Genomic DNA, 12,218 nt, shown 5'->3' on the forward strand with positions numbered 1-12,218 from the left:
GAAGGAAGGAAGAAAGAAAGAAGAAAAATTTGACACAGTCACTCATGTCTGGAATTGGAACACTTAGGATAATAATTCAAGGTGATTGTGAATTCCAAGTCATACTAGATTATACAAGAAATTCCATACCCTGGGGGACTACGTAAAAGTTGGTATTAACAATAAAATGACAATACACAGTGGAATATGCTTATAATTCTAGTTACTCAAGAGGCAAAAGAAGGATTGCTAATTTCAGGCCAGAATGAGTGACATAGTGATTTCAAGACCTACTTAGACAACAACTCTGTCTCTAAAAATGGTTTTAAAAATGCAATGTAAGTATGTACTCACTCATAAGTGTATTCTAGCCATAAACAAAGGACATTAAGCCTATAATTCAGCTAAATAAGAAGGTGAACCCAAAGAAAAACATATTTATCTTCATGGATATTGGAAGTAGACAAGATCGCTGGGAAAAAGTTGGGAGCACGGGGGTGGGGGTGGGGGTGGGGTGACGATAAGGGGAGATGGGGAGAGAGAAGGGAGAAAGGGTGGATTGTGGAGAGCTTGGGGGAATGGGATGGTTGAGATGGAGGAAGGGTGGATATGGGAGCAGGGAAGAAGTTATCTTAACTAAGGAAGCCGTTTTAGAGTAGGCAAGAGACTTGGCTCCAGAGGGGTTCCCAGGTGTCCAAGAGGATTTCCCCAGCTAGGTCCTTGGGCAGCAGAGGAGAGGGTGCCTGAACTGGCCTTATTCCATAGCCACACTGATGAATATCTGGCATATCACCATAGAATCTTCATCTGGCGATGGATGGAGATAGAAACAGAGACCCACATTGGAGCACTGGCCTGAGCTTTCAAGGTCCAGATGAAGAGCAGAAAAGGAAGCAAGGAAGTCAGGAACACGAGGGGTGCATCCACCCATGGAGACAATGGAACTGATCTAATGGGAGCTCACCAAGGCCAGCTGATTGAACGAACATGTGACCAAACTGGACTGGACTCTCTGAATGTGGCTGACAATGAGGGCAGACTGAGAAGCCACTGGTAATGACACCGGGTTTTGATTCTACTGCATGTACTGGCTTTTTGGGAGTCTAGTCTGTTTGGATACACACCTTCCGAGACCTGGATGGAGATGGTAGTTCCTTGGACTTCCCACAGGGCAGGGCACCCTGATTTCTCTTTGGACTGGAGAGCAAGGGAAACGGGAAGTGGGGGGAGTGGGAGGGAAATGGGAGGATAGGAGGAGGTGGAATTTTTAATAACCAAAAAATATTAAAAAATTGCGATGTAAGAAAAGCTATACAGAAGTTTGAATATCATTATATTGTGGTTTCAAGTAAACAATTCAGCTAGCTTTGATCAAACAAATAGAAATGAGATCATACACACTGCCCAAACCGCCTCTCTCTTCCTATCCCATTCAGATTACATCCAGATCCCCACACCCCCTGTCTCCCTCCCTCCCTCCCTCCTTTGGGGCATAGCGCCTCCCTGCCCAGTCTGCTAGGGCGCTGGGACCGAACCCGAACTGGGAGGACAAAGGGGTGGCCGGTAGCTCCTTTGTTCCCATAGCCAGCCCGCAGCGAGCGGGGTGGGCCCTTTGTTCGCGAGCTAACCAAGCAGCGAGGAGTTTCGATCTGGGCACCAAGTAAACATCATTGTGGTGAGTGAGTGCTGCGGCAGCTGGGAACATACCTCAGCCCGCCCACACTTCCTGGCCATCCTACAGGGGCTATACTGCCCAAACCGCCTCTCTCTTCCTATCCCATTCAGCTTACATCCAGATCCCCACACCCACTGTATCCCTCCCTCCCTCCCTTCTTTGGGGCATAGCACCTCCCTGCTCAGCCTGCTAGGGTGCTGGGACCGAACCCGAACCGGGAGGACAAAGGGGGGGGCTGGTAGCTCCTTTGTTCCCATAGCCTGCCCGCAAGGAGCAGGGTGGGCACTTTGTTCGCGAGCTAACCAAGCAGCGCGGAGTTTCCATCTGGGCACCGAGTGAAACATCATTGTTGAGAAACAACTCTGGGGAGTGACATCACTGGGAAGGTACATCAGTGGGCAAGAAGACCTGATCCTGTAAAAGAAGATCCAAAAAGGAGTATTGGGAGGAAGAGATGGGCAGATACCAATGCAGGAATTCTCCCAACAATATGAAAAAAAACACGAAACCACCAGAAGCCAGAGACCCCACATCAGGAGGACATGAACACCTTAATCAAGAAGAAGTAGAAAAAACTGACTTCATGAAAGTGATTGACACCCTTAAACAGCATATAAAAAACGCCCTTATAGAAATGGATGAGAAGTATAACAGAAAGTTCAAGGAATTGAGTAAATCAGTGAATGATACCCTAGGAAACCAAGGAAAAACAATCAAGCAGATAAAGGAAACAGTTCAAGACTTGAAAATTGAAATGGAGGTAAAGAAGAAAACACAAACAGAGGCCCGGCTGGATATGGAAAATCTAGGTAAATGAATAGAGATTACAGAATCAACTATAACCAGCAGAATACAAGAGATAGAAGAAAGAATCTCAGATTCTGAGGATAACATAGAGAAAATAAACGCTCTGATCAAAGAAAACAGCAAGTCCAACAAAATCTCATCACAAAACATTCAGGAAATATGGGACACAATAAAAAGACCAAACCTAAGAATAATTGGAGTAGAAGAAGGAGAAGAAGTGCAGCTCAACGGTACAGAAAATATACTTAATAAAATTATAGAAGAAAACTTTCCCAACCTGAAGACAGATGTACCTATGAAGGTTCAAGAAGCATACAGAACACCAAATAGGCTGGATCAAAAGAAAACATCCCCTCGCCATATAATAATCAAAACACAAAATATACAGAATAAAGAAAGAATATTAAGAGCCGCAAAGGAAAAAGGCCAAGTTACTTATAAAAGTAAACCTATCAGACTTACACCTAACTTCTCTATGGAAACCATGACAGCCAGAAGGTCCTGGATAGATGTACTCCAAAAACTAAGAGACCACGGATGCAAGCCCAGACTACTATATCCAGCCAAACTTTCATTCACTATAAATGGAGAAAACAAAATTTTCCAGGATAAAAACAAATTTAAACAATACGTAGCCACAAATCCAGCCTTACAGAAAATACTAGAAAGAAAATCACTAACCAAGGAGTCGAACAATGACCACAATAACTCAGACATCTAGAGACTCTCCACCAGCGCAAATCAAAGAAGGAAAACACACAAACCCTACTACTAAAAAAGTGACCGGAGTTAACAACCACTGGTCATTAATATCACTTAATATCAATGGGCTCAACTCACCTATAAAAAGGCACAGGCTAAGAGATTGGATAAGAAAACAGGATCCAACATTCTTCTGTCTACAAGAAACACACCTCAACCACAAAGACAGGCACCTACTCAGAGTAAAGGGCTGGCAAAAGGTTTATCAAGCAAATGGACATAAGAAACAAGCAGGTGTGGCCAAACTAATTTCTAACAAAGTTGACTTCAAACTTAAATCAATCAGAAGAGATGGAGAGGGGCATTTTATACTCATAACAGGAACAATTCATCAGGAAGAAGTCTCAATCCTGAATATCTATGCCCCTAATATAAAAGCACCGACGTACTTAAAAGAAACATTACTAAAACTCAAGGCAGCCATCAAACCGCACACACTAATAGTAGGAGACTTCAACACTCCTCTCTCACCAATGTACAGGTCAATCAGACAGAAACCTAACAGAGAAATTAGAGAATTAATGGAGGTAATGAAGCAAATGGACTTAACAGACATCTATAGATTATTCCACCCAAAGAGGAAAGAATATACCTTCTTCTCTGCAGCTCATGGAACCTTCTCGAAAATTGACCACATACTTGGTAACAAAGCGAACTTACACAGTTACAAAAAAATATTAGTAACCACCTGTGTCTTATCAGATCACCATGGATTAAAGTTAGAATTCAACAACAATGCTACCCCCAGAAAGCCAACAAACTCATGGAAACTGAACAGTCAACTACTGAACCATACCTGGATTAAGGAAGAAATAAAGAAAGAAATTAAAGTCTTCCTTGAATTCAATGAAAATAAAGAAACAACATACTCGAACTTATGGGACACTATGAAAGCAGTCCTGAGAGGAAAGTTCATAGCACTAAGTGCCCACCTAAAGAAAACAGAGAAAGCACATATTGGAGACTTAACAGCCCACTTGAAAGCTCTAGAAAAAAAGAAGCAGACTCATCTAGGAGGAGTAGAAGACTGGAAATAATCAAATTGAGGGCTGAAATCAACAAAATAGAAACACAGAAAACAATCCAAAGAATCAATGAAACAAAAAGCTGGTTCCTGGAGAAAATCAACAAGATTGATAAACCACTATCCAAACTAATCAAACGACAGAGAGAGAACACGCAAATTAATAAGATCAGAAATGAAAAGGGGGACATAACCACAGACACAGAGGAAATTCAGAAAGTCATTAGATCTTACTACAAAAGCCTGTATGCCACAAAACTGGAAAATGTAAAAGAAATGGACGCTTTTTTAGATAAATACCATTTACCAAAACTAAACCAGGACCAGGTGAACAATCTAAACAGACCTGTCAGTTGCGAAGAATTAGAAGCTGTTATCAAAAACCTCCCTACCAAAAAAAGCCCAGGACCAGATGGTTTCAATGCAGAATTCTACCAGAACTTCCAAGAAGACCTAATACCTATACTCCTTAATGTATTCCACAATATAGAAACAGAAGGGTCATTACCAAATTCCTTTTATGAAGCCACAATTACTCTGATACCCAAACCACTCAAAGACTCAACCAGGAAAGAGAACTACAGGCCAATCTCACTCATGAATATCGATGCAAAAATCCTCAACAAAATACTGGCAAATCGAATCCAAGAACACATCCGAAAAATTATCCATTATGATCAAGTAGGCTTCATTCCTGAGATGCACGGCTGGTTCAACATACAAAAATCTATCAATGTAATCCAGCATATAAATAAACTGAAAGAAAAAAAACATATGATCATTTCATTAAATGCTGAAAAAGCATTTGGCAAAATTCAACATCCCTTTATGTTAAAAGTCTTGGAGAGATTAGGGATACAAGGGTCATACATAAATATAATAAAAACTATATACAGCAAGCCGACAGCTAACATCAAATTAAACGGAGAGAAACTCAAAGCCATCCCACTTAACTCAGGAACACGACAAGGCTGTACACTCTCCCCATACCTCTTCAATATAGTGCTTGAAGTTCTAGCAATAGCAATAAGACAACATAATGGGATCAAGGGGATTCGAATTGGAAAGGAAGAAGTTAAACTTTCGTTATTTGCAGATGATATGATAGTGTACATAAGCAACCCCCAAAACTCCACCAAAGAACTTTTACAGCTGATAAACAGCTTTAGTAATGTGGCAGGATACAAGATCAACTCCAAAAAATCAGTCGCCCTCTTATACACAAAGGATAGGGAAGCAGAGAGGGAAATCAGAGAAGCTTCACCATTCACGATAGCCACAAACAGCATTAAATATCTGGGGGTGGGTGCACCCCTCGTGGTCCTGACTTCTTTGCTCATGTTCTCCCTCCTTCTGCTCCTCATTGGGACCTTGGGAGTTCAGTCCAGTGCTCAAGTGTGGGTCTCTGTCTCTATCTCTATCCATCACCAGATGAAGGTTCTATGATGATATGCAAGATATTCGTCAGTATTGCTCTAGGATAGGGTCATTTCAGGTTCCCAATCCTCAGCTGCCCAAGGAACTAACTGGGAACCTCAATGCAATCCCCATCAAGATCCCATCAAAATTCTTCACAGATCTGGAGAGGACAATAATCAACTTTATATGGAAAAACAAAAAACCCAGGATAGCCAAAACAATCCTATACAATAAAGGATCTTCTGGAGGCATTACCATTCCTGACTTCAAACTCTATTACAGAGCTACAGTAATGAAAACAGTGTGGTACTGGCATAAAAACAGAGAAGTCGACCAATGGAATCGTATAGAAGACCCGGATTTATCCCACAAATCTATGAACACCTCATTTTCGATAAAGGAGCTAAAAGTATGCAATGGAAGAAAGAAAGTATCTTCAACAAATGGTGCTGGCACAACTGGATGTCAACCTGTAGAAGAATGAAAATAGGCCCATATCTATCACCGTGCACAAAACTCAAGTCCAAATGGATTAAAGACCTCAATATCAGTCCGAACACACTGAACCTGATAGAAGAGAAAGTGGGAAATACCCTACAACAGATGGGCACAGGAGATCGCTTCCTATGTATAACCCCAGAAGCACAGACATTAAGGGCAACATTGAATAAATGGGACCTACTTAAACTGAGAAGCTTCTGTAAAGCAAAGGACATGGTCACTAAGACACAAAGGCAACCTACTGACTGGGAGGTTGCCCCCCCCGCAACAGACAAAGGTCTGATCTCCAAAATATATAGAGAACTCAAGAAACTAGACTTTAAAATGCTAATTAACCCAATTAAAAAATGGGGCACTGAACTGAACAGAGAATTCTCAACAGAAGAAGTTCAAATGGCCAAAAGACACTTAAGGTCGTGCTCAACTTCCTTAGCAATCAGGGAAATGCAAATCAAAACAACTTTGAGATATCATCTTACACCTGTCAGAATGGCTAAAGTCAAAAACACCAAGGATAACCTTTGCTGGAGAGGCTGTGGAGGAACGGGTACCCTCATCCATTGCTGGTCGGAATGCAATCTTGTGCAACCACTGTGGAAGTCAGTGTTTCAGTTTCTCAGGAAATTCAGGATCAACCTACCCGTGGACCCAGCAATACCACTCCTGGGAATATACCCAAGAGATGCCCGATTATATGACAAAAGCATTTGTTCAACTATGTTCATAGCAGTATTATTTGTAATAGCCAGAACCTGGAAACAACCTAGATGCCCTTCAATGGAAGAATGGATGAAGAAAGTATGGGATATATACACTCTAGAGTACTACGCTGCGGTAAAAAACAATGACTTCTCGAATTTTGCATGCAAATGGATGGAAATAGAAAACACTATCCTGAGTGAGGTGTCCCAGACCCAAAAAGATGAATATGGGATGTACTCACTCATAATTGGTTTCTAGCCATAAATAAGGGTTACGGAGTCTACAATAGGTGAACCTAAAGAAGCTAAGTAAGAAGGTGAACCCAAGGAAAAACATATAGTTATTCTCTTGGCTAAGGGAAGTAGACCAAATTTCCGTGGAGAAAATGGGATCTTGGGGGTGGGGTGGGATGGGGGTAAGGGGAGATGGGGAGAGAAAAGGTAGAAGGGAAGGTGGGGGGGACCTGGGGAAACAGGAGAATTGGGATAAAGGAAAGGTGGATAGGGGAGCACGGAACCACAATTCTTAGTTAAGGGGGCCACTTTAGGGTGGGCAAGAGACTTGACCCTAGAGGGGCTCCCTAGTGCCCAAGATGAGGTTCCCAGTTAGTTCCTTGGGCAGCTGAGGATTGGGAACCTGAAATGACCCTATCCTAGAGCAATACTGACGAATATCTTGCATATCATCATAGAATCTTCATCTGGTGATGGATAGAGATAGAGACAGAGACCCACACATTAGCACTGGACTGAGCTCCCAAGGTCCCAAGGAGGAGCAGAAGGAGGGAGAACATGAGCAAAGAATTCGGGACCACGAGGCATGCATCCACCCACTGAGACAGTGGAGCTGATCTACGGGGAGCTCACCAAGGCCAGCTGGACTGTGACCGAAAAAGCATGGGAGAAAACCGGACTCTCTGAACATGGCGAACAATGAGGGCTGATGAGACACCAATGACAATGGCAGGGGGGTTTGATCCTACTTCATGTTCTGGCTTTGTGGGAGCCTACCCAGTTTGGATGTTCACCTTCCTAGATATGGAAGGAAGGGGGAGGACCTTAGACTTTCCACAGGGCAGGGAACCCTGACTGCTCTTTGGACTGGAGAGGGAGGGGGAGAGGAGTGGGGGTAGGGAGAGAAGGGTGGGAGGAGGGGAAGGGAAATGGGAGGCTGGGAGGAGGTGGAAACTTGTTTTTTGTTTATGTTTTTTTTCTTCTTTTCACAATAAAAAATAGTAAAAAAAAGAAATGAGATCATATTTAAAACAAAATTTAATGTATACTTTTTCTATTTATACAATGCAGGTCATGTTATGTAAAGCTTAGAGCTACTCCAAATGTCTAAAATTGAGTAGTGAGCAAGAATATGTAGTGGTCCATAGCCTGGAACATTAGTTTGTATGAAAGGGAAAAAACTTCTCATAAATGCTCTAGTATGGGAAGACTATTTTCTAACGGGATGTTGTAGCTCATGCCTAAATTCTAGCACTTGTCCAGAAGAGGCAGGAGGATTTGGCAGCATAAGAACATAGTCAAAACCAATTCTGAAGACATAATCACACCGTATAAAATCAAATCCAAAAGAAATCACTCATGAAAGTGTAGTGTGGACCCCAAAATGACATATATTGTATATATGACCGATTTGTGTAATTAATGTTGGCAAATAGCTCATGGTGTATAACTACGATAAATATAGTTATTGAATTATCAGACATGAAGTAGTTTACCATTTTTTTGTATGACAAGTGGTGCATTGATAGCTCTCTGTAGCTAAATATTATCACAATGCTAATAGTGTGTTTGGACAAATAGACAGAAGTGTAAGCAGTAGTAGGGTATACAAGTTGTCAGGATGTTAGTAATGTTGCCTCAGGGCCCTTAGAGTTTTCTCAGATCATACTCTCATCAGAAGATCTCTGTGAAAGTCCAACCTTCTCAAACATAATCAATTCTTCTCTTCTGGAACTACTCCTTCAAGGTACACTGTCATAGGTCCAAAGAGCCTGATATAGTTCTCTACCTTTTCCTCAATGTTTTTGACACCATGTTCTTCCTCAACAAAATCCCAGATGTCACTTTGTTCTTAGCAGCATGAGTCCTTTGCCAATCTCCATGTGCATCCTATAGTAGTAACTATAGTTTTTGCATGATACCATGCTTGTCTGTCTTATGACCATCTTTGTATGAATGTGGAAAGTCTTCATTTACCACCATGGAAACAATTCCAATAACCACATAGTATGTGGTACACCTACTATATTTATGATACTTTTCTTCATTTATCCTAGTGCTGTCTGCCAACATCCTTGGGCTGGTTGGGAAAGTCTCAAGCATTTTACCATGTGTGAACATGTACAAGGGGATGCTAAAGAATAACGCCACTTACAATCCATTAGTTCTTTCAAAGATTATACACATGGTTGCTATTGACCATGCCATACTCTTCTGTGTAAATATTGTAATCACCACACTGCCATGTAGGGAGGTGATGACTTTCTCATCATCTTTTAATATATCCAGCCAGATACTCAAGAAACTAGACATTACATAGTAATGACAATATTAGCTGCTGTTGTTTTTTGATAAGTAGCATGATTTCTATTTTCATAGTATTCCTTTGGATATCAAAGTACATCCTGGAATTTGAAATTTAAATTACATCTTAAATGGCTTCAAAAATGAAATACTCCCAGAGACTGTATACAATATTATTATGATATCTTTAAAAGTTTCCCAAGGATTGAAAGCAAACCAAGATGTTCTGTGACAGAAAATGAACAAGTAAATCTTCCAAGAATCTTTTGCTTTATTACGCAACATTAATTTACTGATTGGGTTATGTGTTTTCATTCAAAAATAGTCTCAGTCATTGGCAAGTTGATTTTATGAAATTTGTTCTTTAATTGCTGTTGGCTCAAAGAATATTGTTGACATATGACTATTACATGATTTTAGTATCAGTGCCTATAAATCAATTTTTGAGGGAACACAGCATTACTGAGCATTCACTCCTGCTCTGGGACCCCTTTACTTTGCGAGGACAGAATAGAATATTGAACAGGGCATTGTGGCTCCAAACCAATAGTGATTACCTACCTTGTTTTTACTAGAATGAATTTGACGACATTCTTTTTCTACTATGACATGAATGTATTTTCAAGTACATTAACTTCAACATTCTGTTTCATCTGTGTAGATATCCTTCCCTCAACTTCTCATTCCTCCCAAGGAGAGTCTAAGGAGCCCGTCCTTGCCAGTGTTGTGGAAACCCAGGGCAATAGAAAAAGCAAACTGCCACTGGAGACTTCTCTCCTGCTGGCCACTTTCCACATTACCACTCTGAGGCTTAATATTAATTACAAACTGTTTGACCTTTTAACTCAAGCTTTTTAGTAACTAGCTTTTACTTTAAAATTAACCCATTTATATTATTTTATATTTTACCACAACACTCATGGCTTGTTACCTCAAATTTTACTTCTCCAGTGATTTCTGGCATTTCCCTAGATTGTTCCCCCTTTATCTTTGCTTGGATTTTCTGTCTGGAAGTATTCTGCCTGGCTGTTGGCCAAATCAGCTTCTTTATTAACCAACAGTAATAAAAGCATATTCACAAAAAAACAGAAAGATATTCCACATCAGGCTACCCTTGGTGGGTTTCAAAGAAGTGGTGCTTTCTCAACTAGGAAAAGCATAATGATTGTAGAACGGATGCTGTCCCATCTCCAAAGGGATTCATCATCTTCAATGATGAATGCTTAATGTTCCCTGACAATAGATCTACCCAAATGACATCAGAATACTCATGTGCTAGTGCCACTCCTGATATGGCAGATAACATTATTAATTTTTTTTATTTTGGACGTAATTTTTGTTTAACTCATATCCCAAGAAGAGCAGGGAGGCACATGCCTGAATTCACAACCCTCTGAGGAATGTCACCACCTCAAGTTAAATTATGAGACTGTCTCAAAAATCATGAACAAAGATAGAGAAATTATTATATTGCTATTTAATCTATCACTTCCTGTCAATCCCCTCATTTCTACCTGCTTCTGTTCTTTATCCTAAAACTAAAAGCAGGGTTATACTAATATGACATTTTCGTAAGGTTAACATTTAAAAATACACTTTTCTTTGAATTGGTTTGTTGACTAAGCATATCTATGCACCATTTACTCAAGACACTTTTGAGGGGGCATTGGATCGTACAGTCAAACTTTCTTTGAACTGCCAGTTCCCAAATAATGACAGAGACTCTTTATTAATTATGAAAGGTTGACCTAGCTTAGGCTTGTTCCCATACAGCTCTTAAAACTTAAATTAACCCATTTATATTAACCAATGTTCTACTGTGTGACTCATTACCTCTTCTTAGGAGCATACATCTAACTTCCTTGGCAGCTGCCTGGTAAACTTCCCACTTCAGATTCTTTCCCTGAGTTGTTCTCAGTCCAGAATTCCCACCTATCTTCTTCCTGCTTAGCTATAATTCAGCTCTTTATTGAACCAATCAGAATCTCAGAAAACTGAGGGAAAACAGAGACATATCTTCACAATGTGTAAAAGATTATCCCAACAGGATATTCTTGAAATGGAGATACAGAGAGTTGCATACATGTCTTGTAAGTGTTAAGAATTGAAACAAGATATCAAGGTAGGGCAGCAAATGCTATTGACCACTAAGATATTTCTCTGGCCCCCAATTTTTAGACTTGTGTATATATGTGTGATGATTGGGGTGTGTGCCATGTATGTAAATATACCTTCAGAAACCAGAGGAGAGAGTTGGCTATCTTAGAGCAGAGGTCATAGGTAGTTGTGTGCCATGTGACATGGGTGTTTGGAACTAAAATTGCATCCTCTAGAAGAGAGGCAAATGCTTCTGATCTATAAGCCATCTTTCTAACTACACAGGGACACATTTTGAATAACTACTTTTATCATTGTCATTTTAGGGTACCAGCCTCTCTGGCCCCTACAGAGTCCAGTTAAGGTGAACAGCCAGTGAAGGAAAAATAACTTAGTGTATCTGATGAAAAATAATCAACTGGCAATTTTCCTCAGTATGTCTCTTTATTGGTCTTTCCTTTTCTATTTTAATTTCTAACTTTTTGTTGTAGTTTTTACTACTTTACAAATAATACAAATCAAATTCCCACTTCCTCCCCTCTTCCCACTCTCCTCCCACTCCTCCAGTCCCTCTCCCCCTCTCCTCCTCCAGTCCTAAGAGGGGGTAATTCGCCAACTCTAAAATAGCTCCCTTAATGTAGATATCTTTTTCCTTGCTCCTATATCCACCTGTCCTCCATCTCCACCCTCTCACTCCTCCAAGTTCTCTCCAGTC

The sequence above is a fragment of the Microtus oregoni genome, unplaced genomic scaffold (assembly GCF_018167655.1).
Source record: "Microtus oregoni isolate MIOR12 unplaced genomic scaffold, Mior012 000074F_ref0000038, whole genome shotgun sequence".
NCBI lineage: Eukaryota > Metazoa > Chordata > Mammalia > Rodentia > Cricetidae > Microtus > Microtus oregoni.